This window comes from Chiloscyllium punctatum, chromosome 13 (assembly GCF_047496795.1).
Source record: "Chiloscyllium punctatum isolate Juve2018m chromosome 13, sChiPun1.3, whole genome shotgun sequence".
Taxonomy (NCBI): Eukaryota; Metazoa; Chordata; class Chondrichthyes; order Orectolobiformes; family Hemiscylliidae; genus Chiloscyllium; species Chiloscyllium punctatum.
This window is the reverse complement of record NC_092751.1, coordinates 86408655-86428235: the sequence shown is the minus strand read 5'-3', so window position 1 is coordinate 86428235 and position 19581 is coordinate 86408655. Positions and strand designations below refer to the sequence as shown.

The window sequence follows — 19581 nt, the reverse complement described above, 5'->3', positions numbered from 1 at the left end:
GGTATTATTTCTTCTGCCGAATTAGGCGTCTATTAGGGAACCTTGAGATGTATACCACTCGGAGAATTTCAAAATCACATGGAGAATTGTTTCTGGATATTTATTTGAACTCAGAATCGGTGGGACTCAATGAGCCATAGGCCAGAAATCCCACTCTCTCTCTGTCGAGTACTGACATCTGTAAATAATATGAGCTCAAGTTGGAGATCACAGATAGGTTACAGATCACGTTAGACAATGTGGGTCTGATTTTCCACTATCACCCGAAGACGTTTAGAATCAAGGAGTCCTTACTTCACTGATAGAGTGAAAGGAGTCTTCAGTGTTCCAACATTCGTGTTGGAAGGACATATTGGCACTGGAGCGTGTCCAGCAGAGATTCACATGGATGAGCGGCTAAGGATCCTGGGATTATATTCATTAGCATTTAGAAGGTTGTGTGGAGATCTAATAGAAACTTACAAAATAATGCATGGTTTGGAAAGGGTGGACACTGAGTAGTTGTTTCCATTGGGTGGGGAGACTAGGACCTGCGGGCACAATCTTAGAATTAGAGGGGGTCAATTTAGAACGGAAATGAGGAGACACTTCTGTGGAATTCATTGCCATGGCGCGCAGTGGAGGCTGGGACATTAAATGTCTTCAAGGCAGAGATTGATAAATTCTTGATCTCGCAAGGAATTAAGGGCTATGGGGAGAGTGTGGGTAAGTGAAGTTGAAATGCCCATCAGCCATGATTAAATGGCGGAGTGACTCGATGGGCCGAATGGCCTTACTTCTACTCCTATGGCTTATGGTCTTCGCGATCCTGCCGACTACACCAAGTTGTTGGGTTCCAAAGAAATAAGGAACAAATCCGCGGTCTTTTCAAATATCCAGCTTTATTTCTTCTTATATGTTGATTACATGGTTGCAAGTTGAGAACTTTGCAGTAACAGCTTTTTTTCATGCTTCTCATGCATTTTTCTCTATCCTCCCAGAAAGTGCACACAACTGTCAGTACCTTCTGTTAATATATTCCACTATATCTTCCCAATACATACTCCAATAAGTTCATGCAAACTATTCCACACATTCTAACCACAAGGCCAAGGCAACAATTTATTGATCATTACTCTCATAACGGCTTCAAACCGATCTCCTAAGTCTCGATCACACCCACAAGTCAGCTCTTTGCAATAGCATTTGTAAACCTGACACTTGTTATGCATCACCCAATTTTCAATATACTCCACACCTAATGTGCATAGAAATACAAACAACACCCACCGTGAGTATAGTCATACACCCTGGACCCCTAGTGCATATTGGCATACTCCCTGGACTCCAGTGCATACAGAGATACACCCAGTACCCACAATCTATTGTGAAACACAGGCAATACCCCAGTGAATACAGACAGTGTTACAACATCAAGACAGACAACCAAACCAAATTAGCTTTTCTACCTCTGTATTTGCAACACGGTAAAATGAAACAATCGAAGACCCTAGTATTTATTCCAATGGTTCCCAACTAGACTTTTGAATAACCAGTCTCAGACTTGTGAATAATTAATTCCTGATACTGTTTTGTATCTCACCCAAAAGGCTTATATGTTTATTAAGTACATAATTGCTATAGCAGTGGAAAATTTAAACAAGGTAGGCTGATTAAAGTCTGTGCTTTAAACCCGAAATGTTTGTTTTCAGCTCCCCCCCCATCACACAAAAGACAAACAAATATAGTATGGATAAATAAAAGAAAATAACAGAATTGGACAGGTGAAATGTCCAATGGGTTTCACAATGCAATGCTTCACAAGTGTAGATGTTGGCTCCTTGGTTGCTTTTGTGAAATATTAATCATGGTCACCATCTCAGTTCATTCAGAGAAAAACTGCAATATGTCTAACTCGGCTTTCCTCTCTTTGTTAAAAATCACACAACATCAGGTTATAGTCCATCAGGTTTATTTGAAAGCACTAGCTTTCGGAGTATAAGATTGTAAGACACAGAATTTATAGCAAAAGTTTACAGTGTGATGCAACTGAAATCACATACTGAAATAGATCTGGATTGTTTATAAAATCTGTCATCTGTTAGAATGACCATGTTGGTTTCAGTTCCTTCATCTCTAACTCAGAACTTTTTTTTTTAAAAGTTACATTCTCAAGTGAACTTTAACAATAGATGTCATGGTGGCCCAGATAATGCACTGAAGGTGTGAGGTGCCCTGTGTGAGGCTGTTTGTGCCCCAATGTTCAGACTGATTCTAATCTAAAAAAGGGATTTACAAAATCTTAAATGGACTCATGCAGTTTTTGAGCAAAATAATATGTAATTCTGCAAGTAAGATTAATGACTAAAATGAGGTAAGTGAATGGACTGCAGCCAAGCTTGCAGATGACATGAAAATAGGTGGGAAGGTAAGTGGATGATGCAAAGCTTCTACAGCGAAATATAGGCAGGTTAAATGAGTGGGCAAAAACTCGGCAGATGGAATATAATGTGGGAAAATACAAGGTTATGCACATTGGCAGGAAGAATAGCAGGGCTGAATATTATTTAAATGGAAAAAGACTTTAGAAAGCTACAGAACAGAGGATTTGTGAGACCTCATCTTTGAATAACAACAAGCAAGCAATACAAATATGGAGAGCAAATGGAGTGTTGGCCTTCATTTTAAATGGAATGTGGTATAAAAGTAGGGAGATTTTGCTAAAACTGTACAAAGCGCTAGTCAGACTACAGCTGGGATACCGTGAATAGTTTGGACTCCTTATCTAAGGAAAGGTAAACTGATATTGGAGGCAATCCAGAGAAGGTTCACTCGGTTGATATCAGGTATGGATGGAAGGTCTAAGGAGGACAGGTTGAGTAGGGCCTGTACAGACTGGAATTTAAAAGAATGAGTAGCAACCTCATTGGATAATACAAGATTCTTAGGGAACTTGACATGGTAGATGCAAAAAAGGTCATTTCCTCTTGTGGGAGAGTCTAGGACCAGAGGGCATAAATTCAGAATAAGAGGCCAACCACTTAAGACAGAGATGAGGAGGAATGTCTTCTCTCAGAGGGTACTGAGTCTGTAGAATTTTTTGCCACAGAGGATGGTCAAAGTTAGGTCATTAAGAATATTCATGGCTGAAATAGAGATTTTCAATCAGTAAAGAAACCAAGGGTTATGGCAGGAAAGTGAAGTTGGGGGTTATCAGATTAGCCATAATCACTTTGAATAGCACAGTAGACTCAAAGGGCTGAATAGCCTGCTTCTACTCCTGTTGCCAGATCTCATCCCAGGGCCCCCATTGCATAGAAACTGGAGCATTGGTTGTGCGTCTGAATACACTGGACTCCAGGGTATATAGACACACTTCCAGATCCCCCTTGTTAACGCACAGAGCAGGACCGCAGTGTATTTTGTGATAAATGTGTATAGTATTTTCTTACTTTTTCTGTAATTTAAATTTAAAATAGACATAGATGGATTTGGTTATTCTGCGGAGATTTTTTTAAAAAAGTGGTCTTAAAGTCATTTTGACAGTGACATATCATTTCTAAGAAGGCCTATAACTAATGTTAAGTGCCTGGGAGACCCCTTAGTATAATGGATAAGATTGCTATTAAGTTTATGACAGAGGTTTGTTTTGATTTTATTTTAGTACAGAAGGTTCAAGGCTTGAGTTCCAAAGAACACAGAGTTCAGTGCAGAAGAGAACATTTATTTTCTCACAGGAAAAAAAGCCAAGCTTTTATAGTTCAGTTCAGAGGGACCTGTCACCTCAACAGGAGTGGTTTCTAGTCTCTGGTGCATTTGAGCCTGAAGAGTTTGTGGAGGAGTTTTCAAGTTATCAGAACTGAAAAAGTTTAGACCATCAGAATTACGAGAGGGTCATGCTAGCTGAGCCAGAAAGGAGTTTTAAAATAAAGGTTTATGCAGTCCTGGGAAACTGGAAAGTTTCAGTTAAATAAAGAGTTAAAAAACTGAGACAGGAGTGATATTTCTCTGGGATTAACAGAAAGTGTTGGGAAATAGCTTGAAACTTTCTTTTAATGTTTGTATTAAGATCTTTCTGTCTTCTATAAATATAGCTTTGTTCTCACTTCTTTTCTTCTATGCTTAAGAAACTTATGTCCTGCTGTTAAAGAATAGCCACAGCCTCTTTTCAGTGACTAACTACCATGGCAACCAACTACAATAATTGAACATATGATCTAGCAAGTCAAGTTTCAATCTGGGATCTGACTTGACCAGTATTACCATCAACAGTTGTCATAACAAAGTGAGGCTCCTGGCTGGGATTTGAATTAATTCAAGACAAGAGGAATCTGTGTCTCTTTTAAAGAAATAAGTACGTGAAGGTATTGGGCACAAAACAATGTGTTGTAGTGAAGTTTATTGCATGGATTTGATTTGCAAGATAGCTTTGCAAGTTGCTAAGAGTTTTCTGGGAGTGGACTGTGTAACTATGGATTATTTGCAATCTTTGACTAAACTGTGAAAGTTAGCAGTTACATTGAAGGTAGAAATAAAAGTAGGCACTTAGAAGAATGTGACACTTAAAACAAACATTTAGAAACATAGTTGTCACAGCCAGAATTAGGCCAAGGTATGGTTAGAAAGGAAAGAAAACAGACGGGAAGAAAAATGGAAAGGGAAATAGAATTAAGAAAGCTTGATCATCAAAGAGAGAAAGAAATCAGACATGACTAGAGAGAGAAAAGTTTAGAATAAAGGAAGAAAAGGAGGTAGGCACTCAGGATGATTCTGGTTCCAGTGAAGGATTTGCAAATTCTGTGCTTAACTGCCACAATTTGCCAAGGATGGAGTCAAAAGACATTTGATCTCATTTGAAAAGGTGAAGTGGCCAAAATATGTGTATACATTAATGTGTTTTGACATGTCCAGCTATGAATGTGTATGTCAACTTGTCAGAAGAACAATCTTCAAATGATGAAACCATTAAAAAAAACTCAATAGATTAGATTACTCACAGTGTGGAAACAGGCCCTTCGACCCTCTGAAAAGCAACCCACCCAGACCCATTCCCCTACACCTAACACTACGGGCAATTTAGCATGGCCAATTCACCTAACCTGCACATTTTCTGGACTGTGGGAGGAAACCGGAGCACCCGGAGGAAACCCACGCAGACATGGAGAGAATGAGCAAACTCCACACAGAGGCGGGAATTGAACATGGGTCTCTGGTGCTGTGAGGCAGCAGTGCTAACCACTGTGCCACCATGCCACCCAATATTTCTGAACTTGTTCCTGAAGCATATGAATTAAAACTTAGAACTTCAAGGAAGAAACTAAAGCATACATTTTTAGAATTTGCACTAGAAAAAAAAAGGATGTTACAGGATTAGTGGTTTCAACCACTGAAGTCATAGAAAAACTCACAGCAAGTGTTCAATGCCAAGAGATGCTCATTTTGGAATCAACAAGAAAATCAGAGGGATAGGAAACCTGGGGTCGTAAAATACCTTTGTTTTAGGGAACAAACAAAAGGCTGCCAAAATAGCAAAGGAGAAAGGTTAGAATGTAAAAATGATATAACCAAGATAATATTATTTTAATTATAATAAGATTGGGAATATGAAAGCCAAGTACTGTAAGTTAAATGGGACACCAATTACAGTGGTAGGAACACTTAGGTATCCTCAGAAAAGGACACATTATGGAAACAAAGTGCACATTATGAAAGAACGTGTTTCCTTAGCAATTACTAACAAGGGAAGGATGACACACAACAGCCTAGAGAGTTCTTCCTCATCTATTGATAAATTGAAACAGACCAGTGAAGGTTTTGAGCATTTTATTTTGAAAGTAGAAAAATTCCTATACGTCAAATCAAAGAGATAAACCACTAAAGACATCTTTGAAAAGGGGTTAATGAAAGAAAAAAATATGAATTGGAGATATACATGGAGGTTACATCATATAGAGTTGAATTAGAGCATGACTTAGCAAATGGAGAAATTGTGGTTGGATTATTGCAACTAGTCCCCATAGAAGGAATTAATTTTATCTTTTTGGGAATTATCTAACCTCACAGTAATTGGTCTCACCAAAGATGGTGGAATGACCAATAGAAGGAAAGAAACTGGGATGTTATAGGAAGAATATCCTGGGTTGTTTCCTGCCTGTGTTATGACTAGACCTCAGGCTGGAATTAGACAGGTAAAGGAGTCCACAAAGAACATGGATGACTTGAAAATTCAGACATCAAACATAATTTTTCAAAAGAACAATGAAAAAGAATGAAAGAAATGAGAATGATACTTAACATTTTGGCCAATTTTCTTTTAGAGAAGTACAATAAACATCCTTAATTGAGACAGTTTATCAAATAGCCTTCTCAGAAACCGAATCTGAACCAATTCCAGGATATTATTATGTAAACAACAAAGATGGAGTGGAGACTACCTCAAATGGCAACTGATGAGGAATAGGCAGTAGTTCATCAAGTGCTAATTTCATCTGAGCATTATCATTTTATGACTGTCTTGCAAAATTCCAATGGCAGATTACTTAGATATTAGGATAACACATTTACATAAACACCAACAAATATATTCTAGATGTAGGTTTGCTCACTGAGCTGAAAGGTTCATTTTCAGACATTTCATTACCATACTAGGTAACATCATCAGTGAGCCTCTGGATGAAGCACTGGTGGCATGGCCCACTTTCTATTTATGTGTTTAGGAAACCTAAACAACTGAGTCCTGGAGCAGGGTATGTGCACTGATTCCAAGAAACCTAAACACATAAATAGAAAGCGGGCCATGCCACCAGTGCTTCATCCAGAGGCTCACTGATGATGTTACCTAGTATGGTGACAAAACGGCTGAAAACAAACCTTCCAGCTCAGCAAGCAAACCTACATCCAGAACTTCATGCTGAGCTACAAATCTTCTCAAAACTTGCTAACAACATCTATAGTCAGGAGTGTGATGGAATACTCCCCACTTTGTGAGAAAAGCAATGGCCTAGTGATTTTATCGCTAAACTATTAATCCAGAGACCCAGGTAATGTTCTGTGGATTTGAATTCAATCCCACCATGGCAGACAGTAGAATTTGAATTCAGTAATAGTCTGGAAATAAAACTAATGATGACCATTAAACCATTGTCAAATGTCAGCAAAAACCCATCTGGTTCACTGTTGCCCTCCAGGGAAGGAAACTGCTATCCTTACCTAATCTGGCCAACATGTGACTCCAGACCCACAGCAATGTGGTTGACTCTTAACTTCCCTCTGGACAATTAGGGATGGGCAATAAATGCTGGCCTAACCAGCAATACCAATTCCCAGGGATGAATAAAACAAACTTTGTCTGGAAAAGTGCAGCTCTGATAACACTCAAGAAGCTTGACACCATCCAGGACAAAGCAGCCCACTCAATCAGCATCCTATCCACAAATATCCACTCCCACCATCAACGCTCAGTTTCAGCAACATCTATTAGACGCATTGGAGCAATTCACCAAGGCTCCTTAGACAGCACCATTCAAACCCATAACCACTTCCACATAAAAGGACAAGGGCAACAGATAATTGGTAACACTGTTACTTGCACGTTCCCTGCTAAACCATTCACAATGTTAACTTGCAAATATATCACCATTCCTTCAAAGTCTGGGTCAAAGTTCTGGCCCTTCCTCCAATAAAGAATTGAGTGCCTACATATACCAATAGACTTAAACAGTTCAAGAGGACAGCCCACCATCTTCTCAAAAGCATCAAGGGAAGGGCAATTAACACTTCCCCACACAGCAATGCCCACATCCTATAAGTTAGCAAACAAAAATCACAAGGTGTGTTGGAAATATAGCAACCAACTTCCTTAAGCATGATTAGAGCTTATGTTTAGAGCTTATTGCCAGGAATGTCCAAAATATTGGAATGAAAGTTTTCCTTTGTTACTGTTAGCCATTAGAGATGTCCCTAATTTTTTTTTAAAATATATTTTTATTTAAGAAAAGGAAACTTTTTTTATTTTGAATATTACAACCAATACAAAACCAAACAATTCAAACCAATATTAAAAACAAACCTAATTACATAAACAAATAATAACTAATAACTAAGCTAATAGTGATAATAACCATAACACAGCTCAGTAAAACAAAGCAATAGCCCTCGATCATCAAGCGCATAAGTTTCTACATATTCATATATTCGTAGTTCCTTCCCGCTAGATACCAGATCATTACATGGAGTTGTCATGGCTATATAAAGGCTCTCATGTGTATGGCGGACAAATCTGTTTCCAGGTAGTCCAAAAAGGGCTGCCATGTCTTATAGAAATTCTCAGTTTTATGGTGCAGCATACTCAAACAAAAGTCCAAGGGGATGTGCTCCATGACTAGCTTACACCAGCCAGCCAGCCCTGGGGATTTTCCGACACCCACCCTAATAGAATGTTCTTTCTGGCACAAAAAAAATGAGGATACTGAAAAGCCTTTCTTTTATGGGCATTTAATGAAAGTGAATTAACAAAGCCAAGAAGAAGAGATACCGGGTTCTGCTCCACCTCTGTCCCCAAGGCCTTCTCTATTTCGCCTACCACAGCGCTCCAGTATGCTCATAGTCTGTAGCAGGACCAAAGGCAATGAGTAAGTGTGCCCATGCTCACTTTACATTTAGGACATATTGAAGATGCTCCCGCTTTAAATTTAGCGAGGCGGTCTGGGGCTAGATGGACCCTGTGGAGAATCTTCAATTGCAAGGTGTGAGGCCTGTTGCAAATTGAGATCTTTCTTGCATTTTCCCAGATATCCTCCCATATTTCAGAAGAGATCTTAACTTCCAGCTCCCTCTCCCATACCTTACAGAGCTATTCGGTATTGTCTGAGGAACCCCTCTCCCAGCAGATGATAAGCGTTGCTAACAGATAATGTATCCTCAGCACTCAGCACCCTCTTCTCCATGTCGGACCTATAAGGATGAGTTAGAAGTGTGGTCTCTTTTCGTATGAAGTTTCTAATTTGAAAGAAATGAAAGAGGTCCCTACTGGACAATTCATATTTCCGAACCAACTGGTCAAAGGACATCAATATGTCCCATTAGAATAAATCACCCAGGCAAGACACACCCCTAGCTGCCCATAGTTTAAACAGAGAGTCCATCATCCCTAGCTAAAAGCCTGGCATACCAACTATGGGTGTCAAAATGATGTTTTGGCAATATTGTCCTCACCCTGATGTATTGCTGTCCACGCCTTGACAGTATTGATGACTATTGGGCTATGGCAATATTCCTTACCTGTTATCATTTAGTCTAAGAACAGCAGGCTCATTTCAGCTTGCCCGAGATGCTTCGATGTCCAACCAAAGTGAGTGAGGGTTCCCCTGGGCCCAGTCATACATGTAAGACAGCAATGAGCTTATCTGATAGTTTTTGATATCTGGGAGGCCCACTCCTCCCAGTCTGTGAGGTAACTCCAATTTAGTCAATTTAATTAGGGGCCACTTGCGATACCAGCCATTCAGTCTTCTAAATATTCACACAGGATACAACAGGCAAGGCAGAATGCTCATTTTAATGAGTGCTATCCCACCTAACCAAGAGATCGGAAGCAGCTCCCATCTACGAAGGTCCTGTTTGATTCTGTCAAATAAATGGGCAAAATTGGCTTTTAAATAGCCAATCAAAAATGGGAGTAATACATACACCTAAGTAGAGAAAGCCCTCCTGCGACCATCTAAAAGGGAACCGAGATCCGCCCTCAGGATCAGGCACTCTCGGGAGACCACCCATGGGCATGGCCTCTGACTTCGCAAAATTGATCTCATAACCCGAGAAGCCCCCAAACAGATGGATGCATTGTATCAGATGTGGCATTGAGACTGCTGGGTTTGATAAGAAGACAAGAACGTCATCCGCATACAATGCGATCTTATGTGACTTCGTCCATACTTCTGGAGCATTTTGTATTAGGATTCCTGCGTATTGCCTCCACCAGCGGTTCAATCACCAATGTGAAAAGCAATGGTGACAAGGGACAGCCCTGTTGACTGCCTCTACAAATATTAAAACTGCTTGACCATACACCTTTGGTGAGGACCACGCCAAGAGGATCGCTTTATAAAACCTCCATCCATCTGATGAAGGTCTCTCCCAGGCCAAACCACTTCTAAGTATGAAAAAGATATGGCTACTCGACCCTGTCAAATGCCTTTCCGCATCTAAGGAGATCACCAATCCCTGTACCGATTGCTGTTGACATACTTGGATCATGTTAGATAATCTCCTGACATTATCCGTCAATCTACGACCTTTTATTAATCCCGTCTGGTCCTCCTTAACAATGGAGGGCAGTACAGTTTCTAGACTTAATGCCAGAGTCTTGGGTGGATTTTGAAGTTGATATTCAGGAGTGAAATGGGTCTAGAGGAAGTATAGTCCCTGCGACCTTCCCTTTTTTAAGAATGAGAGAGCAGTTCGGCTCTCTTAGAGATGGTGGGAGGAGGCCACAACTGTCATTAAACATACTAAGCATTGACCCTGATAATATAAATTCCTTATAGAACTCACTGAGGAGCCCATGGCACCTTCCCATTCTGGAGCGGCCTCACAGCCTCCTGCACCTCCTGCTCTGACAGTGGAGCGTTGAGGAGAGATTCCTGATGAACGGCTTTTGCCTGAAATGTCGATTCTCCTGCTCCTTGGATGCTGCCTGACCTGCTGTGCTTTTCCAATCTTGACTCTGATCTCCAGCACCTGCACCCATTTCTGCCTCATTGAGGAGAGACTCTTGTTCAGGGGTTGCTCCCAGAAGGTCCAAATTCTTAAACAAAAGACTCCATCCTAACCCGCCCACTCTCACAGCTTTCAGATCGATATAATACAGAGTCAAATTTCTGGAATGCTGCATTAATCCGTTTAGAAATGTCGGTCAAATATCCAGTGTCCTCTCTGATTGAGGTAATGGCCTTGAGGGCACTCCTTTTCCTAGCAAGGTATGCTAGGAACTTGCCCGGTTTATTCCCATGCTCAAACAGCCTTTGACTTGCAAATATAAGCTCCCTCTTGCCTGTCCGCGTGAGCATGGAGTTCAGCGTAGACCGAAGCACCGTGATCCTCTGCAGTTTAACCAGCGAGGGCCTGGCAAAGTTAGCCTTTTCAGCTACTTTCAAATGCACCTCAAGCAAGTGTTGCTGCTCACCCGTCCATTGCTTCTTACTGGCTGAATGGGAAATAACCAACCCCCTAGCCTAGGCTTTAGCTGTTTCTGAGAGGATGGATGGGCTACTGGCTGAGTCTGAACTAATATCTAAAAAATCCCTGAACTCAATAGAAAAGAATTCAATAAACATACTATCCTTGCGGATGAAGTGGTCCAGTCGCCAGTGCCTCGAGCCTACCATCATATCCTTGCTCTTTACCATTAAATACACTGGGGCGTGATTGGAAATAGTGATATTGCCAATTATACATGACGCCACCAAGATGTGCTGCGGGCGTCAGAGAAAGATCAATCCTGGTATGGCATTTATGTAGGTTTGAAAAGAATGTTAAGTCTCTGCCAGTAGGGTGAAGGCGCCTCCAAACATCTACCAATCCCAATTCAACACACAGATCCCTTAATTGTTTAGATTGTAAAGAAGATATCAGAAGGACTTTGGGAAATCTGTCAACTGTAGGGTCTATTAGACAATTGAAATCCCCTTCTACAATGATATGTTCAGATGCAAGGTTAACCAGTCCAGAAAGGGCATCTGTCAAGAATTTAAGGGGGTGGACTGGAGGACAGTAAACATTTAAGATCCCATATTCTTCCTCATGCATGAAAGCTTTAAGGATTACAGATCTTCCCTGTGTGTCTTTAGTGCACTCTAATAACTTAAATGGAAGATTCTTTCTGACTAAAGTGGCCACCCCTCTACTCTTTGTATCGAAAGAAGAAAAATAAACCTGATCATACCTATTCTGTTGCAGCTTCAAATGCTCTGCATCATCCAACTGTGTTTCTTGTAATAATGCAACATCCACTCTCTCCCTTTTAAGGTTTCTTCCTCTTGACAGGCAAATGATTTCCCATAATATTCCACTTTAACACATCCTTATCCATAACTTTCCATTGCACCATCTAGACTCCAAAGAGGAAGAACCCAAATTACAGATCCTGAGCTTTAATGCACAAGAATCCACGAACCCAAAAACTACACAGACTAAAATAACTATAGCCAACAAATCTCCAAAACTTAAAAAACCACGTACAGCAAAAACAGAAAAACAAAAAAATTGCCAAAGGCACTGATTGGAGGGATTTACTCCCCATTCAAAGGGGACACCTACACATCCTCTAACCCTCCTAACCATCCCAACCACCCTCTCAACTCTTACCAGCTGGGTCATGCCACATACACCAGTAGAGAACAAAAAACACCCAAGAGCAAGGTACTATAGACAAGTAAACTAAAAATAAATATGTCACCCATCCCTTAACATAACTTAGAAATTAAAGATAAATACTCTATCCATCCCGGGACATCATTTCACACAACATATTACCAGAAAGGACACTCCACCAAATCCTTTTTAAAGGAAAGCAAACCTGAATAGCTCAGTCCTCTCCGCCTATTCAGCCTTTCGATTTAAATCAACATGTTCACAAAGCTCTTCACTTTCTCCGGCGAGTCGAACAAATGTATGGATTCAATATGATTGATCAGAAGCACCACTGATATCTTAAAGAATACTGGATCCCAAGGGGTCTCAATCTCCTCTTGATGCCACTGTAGGACTTCCTTATCTGGACAACTGCCACCAAGAAGTCTTGAAAAAACATGACCCTGGAGTTGCCACATACCAATGCCCTCGAATCCCTCCCTGGGGTCTAAAGGCTTCCATGGCCCTCTGCTTGTTTTTATAATAATGGAACCTCACCAGGGCTGGGCGTGGGCGCTGATCTGAACCTGGCTTTTGTGCCACAATCCAGTGGGCTCTTTCAATTGTTATCCTTCCCTTCTGAGCCTCCAAACCAAGGAACTCTGGGAACTACTTCTCGAAGAACTCCACCGGCCGCTCATCTTCCGTCCCCTCCGATATGCCAACAATGCGCAGGTTCTTTTTTCTGTTCCTGTTTTTTGAGATCATCTACCAGTTCCAGCAGACCACGGACTTGTGTTTTCAGGGCTGCGAGCCGGCTCTTGGAGGAGTCAGCCTCTGCCTCTACCCCTGCAGCCCAGCACTCGAGCTCATCACTCCTTTTTCCCAGGTCTTGCAGCATAGCAGATACAGGAGCCAGCTTCTCTTTGATTTTTTTAACTGGATCTGCCTTCCCGGGACCTCACGAGATTTGGCCAGCTCCTCAACCAGGGTCTGGTGAGTGAGCAAGCCTGCTGCTTCAGAGTGCTGGGCCGTGGCCCAGGCCCTAGGCAAGCTTCCTCCTTTCTTCGGCATTCCCCAGCTGCAAGGACAAAGGTAAGTAGATTTTTTTCAGGTTTCTAGCTCCCTTACTGTGTTTTTACTCACAGTAAAGTGTTTGGGATGGGTTTTGGCTTTGTCAGATTGGTGTTGTAGCATGGACGCTGCCATCTTGGATCCCCCATCTAATCCTTTTTAACATGATATGTGGACATGAGGTGAGGACCTTTTTAATTGATTTTAAAACATTACAAACCAAAGCTATACTTCCAACTGATGTTTTGAATTTTGGAGAGATTTTCACCAAAATGTATGAGTTAACCTAAAAGTATTTGAAAGTGCTTAACAAGCAGTATATTCTAGGGCAGCTATGAAAAGGCCAAAGCTTGGAATTTTGAAGCTGTAGAAAAGGTGTTAGTATCATTACCTGTCTCTGGGGAATATTAAAAGCAAGGCTCACTGGAACTTACCAAATCAAAAAAGAAAATCACTTATTTAAATGAAATAGTGCGAGGGGAAGTATCAATGACTATGTCACATCAATATTATGCCAGGGAGGATAGTCAGAATAGAAGTGTATTTGCATTGAAATAGGGAAGTGAAATTTTTTAAAAATCCAGACAATTAGTCAGCCAATCAGAAATTGAAAATTCAAAAATTGATTCTCAATTAATGGTTTCCATAACGCAGAAGTGCTTAAAACTTTCAATGGAATATAATGTTATTTTCCAGAAATCCATTGAAATGAAGTATTACAGATGAATCAATTTGTGTAAATGGATTGTGGAAAATGTCTTTGGCTCGATGTAGTGTTAACCTAGAGGATGCATTATGCATAAAATAACATCCTTACGGACTCAATCCAGAGAAGTTATGTAAAGTTAAGGAAGACCATGCTGGACAATAGAATTATTGAGCCAAGTCATAGTAGCTGGAGCTCCGCTGTCACGATGATACTGAAACTGGGTTAGTCACCAAGATATTATATTGATTATCAGAAAGTCATTGCAGATTTGTTACTAATTCCACAAATAAACAACTACATTGCAAGAATCAGACAAGCACAGTTTGCCACTCAGATTGATTTGTTAAAAGGACATTAACAATTTCAATTGACTTATAGAGACAAAGAAAAATTTCTAACACCAAATGTACTTAATCAATGCAAAACCCTGCTGTTTTGAATGAAAAGTGCACTGGCAACTTTTCAACAAAGTTGAAGGATTATGCAAAAGCATTGCCCACATCAAGAACTTAATGGTGTTCAATCAAATCTAGGAAGAATATTTGCATCTCTTGAACTGTTTGATCAGCTTCATAGAGCCAATACTGTACCTCTTACAAACTATGAATTTGACCCCAATGGACACAGACCAGGGCACCAAGGCTTCAGTATATATTGACATCCATGGATGAAAGCAATTGTACATCAAAATAAACCCAGAACTCCAGTGTATACAAACCCACACCTACAATTTTTGTATATAGGCATACACAGTCAGAATCCCATTGAATAGCGTCACACCCTAAAGACCTCATCACATACAGAAACAGACTCAAGAATGTTTCCTCAAGCAGCGTATAAAGGATCCCACTCGGGAAGTGGCAAAACTCAACCTCCTCTTGGGAAATAGGGCAGAACAGGTGACTGAGGTGACAGTGGGGGAGCACTTTGGGGCCAGTGACCATAATTCTATTAATTTTTAAATAGTTATGGAGAAGGACAAAACTGGTCCACAGGTTCAAGTTCTAATTTGGGGCAAGGTCAACTTTGATGGAATTAGACAGGAGTAGTTTGTTTACAAGCAAAGGGGCTTCTGGCAAGTGGGAGGCCTTTAAAATTGAGATAGCTAGAGTTCAACATCTATATGCTCCTTTGAGGGTGAATGGCAAGGTTAGCAGGAATAGGGGGCGTTGGATAACAAGAGATATTGAGGCTTTGACCTGAAAGAAAGGAGGTATGGTTCAGGTACAGGCAGCTGGGATCAAGAGAATCCCTAGAGGTATCCAGGGAATACAGGAGTTAACTAAAGAAGGAAATCAGGAGAGCCAAAGGAGGACACGCAATGATAGCATTGGCTGAGAAGATTAGGGTGAATCCAAAGAGGTTCTTTCAGCATATTAAAGGAAAAAGAATAACTAGAGAGAGAATAGGACCCTTCAAGGACAATAGTGGATGTGTATGTGTGAAACTGCAGGAGATAAGAACAAAGAAAGAACAAAGAAAATTTACAGCCCAGGAACAGGCCCTTCGGCCCTCCAAGCCTGAGCCCTCCAAATCCACTGTCTAAACCTGTCGCCCAATTCCTAAGCATATGTATCCCTCTGCTCCCCATCGACTCATGTATCTGTCCAGACGCACCTTAAATGAATCTACTGTGCCTGCCTCTACTAGCTCTGCTGGCAACGCGTTCCAAATGCCCACCACCCTCTGTGTAAAGTACTTGCCACGTGTATCTCCCTTAAACTTTTCACCTCTCACCTTGAAAGCGTGACCTCTCGTTATCGAGTCCCTCACCCTGGGAAAAAGCTTATCTCTATCTACCCTGTCTATAACCTTCATGATTTTGGACACCTCAATCAGGTCCCCTCTCAATCTCCTTTTTTCTAATGAAAACAATCCTAACCTACTCAACCTCTCTTCATAGCTAGCATACCAGGCAACATCCTCATAAACCTTCTCTGCACCCTCTCCAAAGCTTCCACATCCTTTTGGTAATGTGGTGACCAGAACTGTACACAATATTCTAAATGTGGCCAAACCAAAGTCTTGTACAATTTTAACATGACCTGCCAGCTTTTATACTCAATACGCAAGCATACTATATGCCTCCTTGACCACTCTATCCATCTGTACAGCCACCTTCAGGGTATAACAGACCTGAACTCCCAGACCTCTCCGCTCATCAACTTTTCCGAGGTTCTCACTGAATATTTCTGCTCTGTGTTTACTGTGGAGAAAGACATGAAGACTTGGGAACTTGGGGAGGTTAGTGGTCATATCTTGGGGACAGTCCGTATCACAGTAGAGGAGGTGTTGGATATATTAGAATGTATAAAGATGGATATATTAGATTCCCTACAGTGTGAAAACAGGCCCTTCGGCCCAACAAGTCCACACCGACCCTCCGAAGAGCAACCCACCCATTCCCCTACGTTTACCCATACCTAATCCACCTATCACTATGGACAATTTAGCATGGCCAATTCACCTGACCTGCATATCTTTGAAGTGTAGGAGGAAACCAGAGCACCTGGAGGAAACCCACGGGGAGAATGTGTAAACTCCACACAGTTGCCCGAGCCGGGAATCGAAACCGGGTTCCTGGCGCTGTGAGGCAGCAGTGATAACCACTGAGTCACCGTGCCGCCCCTATTTCTCCCAGTCCTGACCAGATATATTCAACAACACTACAAGAGGCTAGAGAAGGAATTGCAGGAGCCCTGGCTGATATTTTTGCATCATCGTTAGCCAAGGGTGAGGTCCCAAAAGACTGGAGGGTAGTGAATATTGTGTCATTATTAGATATGATTCCCTACAGTATGGAAACCGGCCATTTGGTCCAACAAGTCCACGCTGACCCTCCGAAGAGTAACCCACCCAGTAACCCATTTCCCTCTGACTAATGCACCTGGGCAATTTAGCATGGTCAGTTCACTTGACCTGCACATCTTTGGATTGTGGGAGGAAACCGGAGCACCTATGATAAACCCCTGCAGACACGGGGAGAATGTGCAAACTCCACACAGGCTGGAATCAAACCCGGGTCCCTGGCGCTGTGAGGCAGGGTATCATGGGCTGTGAGGAAAGTTGTCAGAAATTGAACTAGGGAAGAGGGCCAAGAAATGGCAAATTGAGTTTAATATAAATAAATGTGAGGTCTTACATTTTGGGAAGTCAAATCAAAGTAAGAATTTCATGGTGAATGGCAGGGCCTTAAGGAGTGTAGTGGAACAGAGAGAGCTTGGAGTTCAAGTGCACGGGGTCTGAAAATGGGGTCACAGATAGACAGGGCAGTGAAGAAGGCTTTTGGCCTTCATCAGTCAGGGCACTGAGCATAGAAGTTGGGTAGTTGTGTTGCAGTTGTACAGGACATTGATGAGGCCACACTTAGAGTATTGTTTTCAGTTTTGGTCACCTATAGGAATGATATTATTAAACTGGAAAGAGTGCAGAAGAAATTCACAAGGATGTTACAAAGACTCAATGGTCTGAGTTATAGCTTCCTAGGTTGGATAAGCTAGGGTTTATTTTTTCTTTATAGCATAGGAGACTGAGGGGTATCTTATTGAGGTGTATAAATCATGAGAGGCATGGATAGGGTGGATGCACTCAGTCTTTTTCCCAGGGTTGGGGAATCAAGGACTAGAGGGAATCAGTTTAAGGTTAGAGTTAAAGAATAAAAGGGAACCTGAGGGGCTACTTTCTTACAGAGAGTGGAACGCATATGGAATGAGCTGCCAGCGGAAGTGGTTGGGAGGAATCAGACCAGACATGACCTTGTGAATAGCAGAGTAGATTGAAGGGGTTGAGAGACCTGTGCTTGATTTGTATGTTCAAAAGGATCTTCTCAAAAGTGGCGACACTGGAACTTTTACTGTCTGTCTGAGCCCTGTCATCTCCATACATTGTGCAATGCTGCCATCAAGTGGCTATTGATGTGATTACACAACATTTTGATCTGAGCCTGCACAAATGGTGTCTGAGGAATGCACCATTCTTGCATTAGATCAGAAGTCGTGGGAGGTGGGGTGATTGGTGGTTCAGAACTCAATAAAGATTCTTCAAGCTGAATGGCAATGAAGCATAGGTGTTTGGGGCCTATAGCTGACGATGGTTAGAAACCAGTTTGATTCAGCCTGAGACAGCAATGAGGGATGAGGCAGAAACAAGGCAATTGTTTGTGAAGGAACTTGAAGACAACGGGGTCAATGTTCAATCAGAGGTAATTGCAACGTGTCCACAGTGACAGTGAAGAGTCCAAAGAGGTGCTTGGTGAGGTTGACCTGGGTGTCATTAAGTAGGAGAAAGTGAGGACTGCAGATGTTGGAGATCAGAGTCGAGAGTCTGCAGATGTAAAACAGCAAAGGTTCTTCGCAGCCCTTTTCCAACACCACGCTCTCAATTGGGTGTCATTAAGGTACATTTAGAAACATGAAGGAGCTATGTTCTCAGATTATGTCAATCCCATGGCTGCAAATTAGGCAGCAATCCTTGAGGAATACCAAAGGTAAGAGGGTAGGAGATACAAAGGGAAGTTGGTCTCTGGCTATGATCAAACATTAGAGAAAGTCAGTGTGGTCTTTATATTCATGTCAAAGGCAGCAAACAGGTAGAAGAGGAATGTGGAGAATTGGTCCACCACATCAACTACAGAGGAAGTCAGTTGTAGTTTACCTTCGGGCTAGTGAGGTAAAGCAGGTTAGAAAGGTTCAAACATCAGGGTTTTGAAACAAGTGGTGGCAGTAGTTTTGAAAGGAAGGGGTGAACACCTGAGGAGAGTAAAGTTCTTGCAGTCTCACAACTATGTAAGAGGAACCTAAAGAGCAACGTTTTCACAAAAGGGTAGTGCATGCATGGAATGAGCTGTTTGAGGAGATGGAGGCTGGTACGATTATAACATTTAAACGGCATCTGGATGGGTACTGGTAGTTCTCCTGTCGTTGAGTTCCAGCAAAACCTCGCCCAATAGAAAATCACTTAATAGAAACAATGGCGGAAAGTAGCGTTGAAGCAGATTAGCAAAAAAACATCACTCACGATCCCTCAAATATCACCCAAAAGTCTAGCACAGCCTGAATAAAGGTTGTAATCATATGTACGAACAAACAAAAGTAAATTTAACCACAGGACATTTAAAATACTTAAGAAAGCTGCTCTCTGTTCAGTACCTCAGTCGGCAGCTGATATCGGTGCATGCGCAGAGCGGCACAAAGATCGCCATGGCGCATGCGCGGTCAACAGCGCATGCGCCGAGCGGCAAGAACGCCAGTGCATGCGCAGAGGGGACACGGGGATTTTGGTGCGCGCATTGGCGCATGTGCAGAACAAAGCACGTGAACCCAGTGGAGTCGCGCTGTTGCCAACACAGGTAAGCGTTGTCCAAAACACCGTTCCCGCATTCTTCACCGACCTTATAGCCAAACCGCGCCATCAAGACACACGTTATCTCAGAACTACCTGTACGTGAATAAGAAGAGTTTGGAGGGATTGAA

General features: G+C 41.7%; 1 protein-coding gene across 1 annotated transcript in view; it reads right to left on the bottom strand.

Annotated features, from left to right (window-relative positions):
* LOC140484475 (uncharacterized) overlaps positions 1-19299 on the bottom strand; it is a 30938-nt gene extending 11639 nt beyond the window's left edge. Inside the window, exon 1 of the mRNA XM_072582884.1 lies at positions 19258-19299. The gene's annotated coding sequence lies outside the window, so the exon portion shown is untranslated. The remainder of the gene's footprint in view (positions 1-19257) is intronic.
* Positions 19300-19581: the final 282 nt, after the last annotated feature.